General features: G+C 40.0%; 1 pseudogene across 1 annotated transcript; it reads left to right on the top strand.

The window, feature by feature from the left end:
- Positions 1-1769: 1769 nt before the first annotated feature.
- LOC103268183 lies at positions 1770-2218 on the top strand (annotated as a pseudogene). Its single transcript, XR_504795.2, has one exon. The product of XR_504795.2 is annotated as a myosin light polypeptide 6-like (transcript).
- Positions 2219-3197: the final 979 nt, after the last annotated feature.

The following is a 3197-nucleotide window of genomic DNA, read 5'->3' as shown; positions in this document are numbered from 1 at the left end:
AAGTTCCATTCTAGGTCTACTTGGTTAAGTTTTTTAAAAATCATGAATGGATATTGGCTTTATAATTGCTTTTTCTTCATTTATTGAGCTGTTCTTATGATTTTTTCTATATTATAGTAATGTGGCAAATTATATTGATTAATTATGAGTGTAAAATGCATCCCTGCATTACTGGAACAAACCCAACTTGGTTATCATATATTATTCTTTTTATATATAGTTGTGTAATATTTGGTTGCAGTTTTTTTCATCTATATTTCTGACAGACATTGATTGGTAATTTTCAGTTCTTATAATGTTCTCATCAGCTTTTATCTTCCAAGTTTTGTTGGCATTATAAGATAAGTTGGGGAGTTTTTTCTTTTATTTAGAAAAGATTGCTTAAGATTAATGCTATTTCATCTTTAAATATATTGAATAATTCACCTGGGAAACCATCTGTGCTTGAGAATTTTTTTGTGAAGGCTTTTAATTACAGATTCAATTTTTAAAGTTAGATAGAAGACTATTCAGTTAAAAAAAATTCTGCATCAGTTTTTCAAAGGTCTGCTCTCCTTCCTTTTTTGTCTTCTCTTTTTAAAAATAAATTTATTCACTTTTTCTAAATTTTCAGGAAAAAATTCAGGATTCTTTGATGTTCCTAAAAATACATCGTTAAGCCAAATTGTGCTGAAGAGATCAGGATCAAAGTTTAGTCACCAGGTCCACTCTAGTCTAGTGGTTAAAAACATTAATACTGGCTCTTTTCTCTTCTTTAGTCCTCTTTAAAGATGAATTTTCAGTGCAAACAAAACAAAACTCCTTCAGCATTAGAACTCTAAGCATTCACCACACAAGGAATTCTAGGCTAAAACTTCAGTACATCTCTGTTTGCCTTCCTAGCCTTCTGCTCTGAGAGCAAAAGAGGGTTGGACTCACTTCTCTATGCCTCTCTCCTCTCAGAAATCTTGGTCCCTCAATCCTGGTTGCCTTAGAAGCCCTCAACTATAATTTTTATCTCCCCAGCTTTGTGAGATTGTTGAAAGCTTTGGTGGCATCTCTACCCTTAACAGTTGCCCTCTTCCTGATTTCCTTGCAAATGCCACTAGGGGAAAGAGAAAACAATCAGTATTTCTTATTTTTATGTTTTCAAAAAGGGGATACATTTTACAACATCTGCCAAACAAAACAAAACAAAACAAAACCCATTAACTGCCCAGTACTAGAGTCAACCACAACAGAGCTGTCCTGGCCAGCACATGTGCGATCTTCCTCTATGTTTCTGACCCCCATTTCAGTCGATTTATTTGATTTGGTAGCACCTCACAGGACTGCATATAACTTAATGCTGCCCCTCTATAAAGCTTCTTCAAAAAAAAGGTACACTGGGATTAAGCACTGAAACCAAAATGTAACGAATTCATAGGTTTTCCATCATGAAGGAAATGCCTATAAATGTAGTTGAAATTGCCAAATATTTTGGAATACAGTATCGACTTTTTGAAGCCAACAGCTATTGGTGTAACAAATCCATGTGTCACGAAGGACTCAAGCCCCTAATGTCCAACTGTCAAAAGTTTCTGGCTGACTTTCGAGAGAAGCTATTTAACTTCCAGGAATGTATAATAAAGTTAAGAAAAAAACAGAACAATGAATTTAACCAAATGAGAAATGCAAAACAAACAGACAAACACAGCCCTCCAGTGTTCTTTGTTATGCCTGGAAACTATTCTGTCAGTCAAAAGGTTATAAAAAGGTCAAGATCAATAATCTGATCTTAAGAAGAACTACGGGAGCTGAGCGGTCAAGATGTGTGACTTCACTGAGGACCAGACCGCAGAGTTCAAGGAGGGCCAGATCCTGTACAGCCAGTGTGGGGACGTGATGAGGGCCCTGGGCTAGATCCCACCAACGCTGAGGTCCTCAAGGTCCTGGGGAACTCCAGGGGTGATGAGATGAATGTGAAGGTGCTGGACTTTGAGCACTTCCTGCCCATGCTCCAGACTGTGGCCAAGAACAAGGACCAGGGCACCTATGAGGATTATGTTGAAGGACTTCAGGCATTTGACAAGGAAGGGAACGGCACAGTGATGGGTGCGGAAATCCAGCATGTCCTTGTCACTCTGGGCGAGACGATGACAGAGGAAGAAGTAGAGATGCTGGTGGCAGGGCATGAGGACAGCAATGGTTGTATCAACTATGCAGAGCTGGTCTGTATGGTGCTGAATGGCTGAGAACTTTCCAGCTTTTCCTGTATGAGACTTCTGTCTAGCCCTAAGGCTTCCCAGACCCTCGGGTCACAGCACCTTGCCCATCTCGCCTCTCTTGGATGACATTTGCATCAGCATTCACCAAATAAACTTGTTCTCTGTGATCCTCCCCTCCAAAAAAAGAACTACAACCTACTTGTTAAAAAGCAGATCTAATTCCATAGTGCCTGGTTTCAAAACTTTGTTCTGCCTCTCAGTGGCTTAGGAATATTGGGCATCTCTCGTTGACTTGACGTCCTCATGTGTACATGGGGATAACAATATCACCTGCCTACTAAAGTTGTCATGAGGATCACATGAGTCAGGTCAGGTAAACACTGAGAAGGATGCTTGGAGAATGATGACTGCTTGGTAAAGATGGACTGTCAGGACAAGCAACACAGCACTCTCCACGTTATATCTAATGTTTTGCCAGACTGTCCATGGCCAGGAGTGATTAAAATAATATGTAGATTCTGAATTTAAAGTGACCTTAGGCTGGGCTCAGTGACTCAGCTTGTAATCCCAGCACTTTGGGAGTCCGAGGCAAGTGGGTTGCCTGAGCCTGCGGGTTCAAGACCAGTTCGGGTAACTTGGCGAGACCTCGTCTCTACAATAAATCAAAAATTAGTGTGGTAGTGCGTTCCTGTAGTTCTACTTGGAAGGCTGAGGTGGATGGATCGCTGGAGCCCATCAGGTTGATGCTGGGGTGGCTGTGAGTTTGCCACTGTACTCCAGTCCGGGTGACAGAGTGAGACTCCAACAATAAAATAAAATAAAATAGTAAAATAAAATAAAGTGGCCTTAGGGGTTTATTTTGAATGTGATATTGATGAAGCAAGGGGTATTTAAGTAGATGGAGAGATGAGTACTACTGTCAGCCACTAAAGGTTGTATTTGTTGCTACTGTTTTCTGCTAGAGTTTAACCTAGTGTTTCTTTTTTTTCTTTCACCAGAGCTGGTGTTAAA

Source organism: Carlito syrichta, unplaced genomic scaffold, assembly GCF_000164805.1.
Source record: "Carlito syrichta isolate Samal-C Ts95f unplaced genomic scaffold, Tarsius_syrichta-2.0.1 Scaffold104271, whole genome shotgun sequence".
In the NCBI taxonomy this organism is placed as follows: domain Eukaryota; kingdom Metazoa; phylum Chordata; class Mammalia; order Primates; family Tarsiidae; genus Carlito; species Carlito syrichta.
Note: the sequence above shows the minus strand (reverse complement) of the source record. Positions and strands in the feature narration are given on the sequence as shown.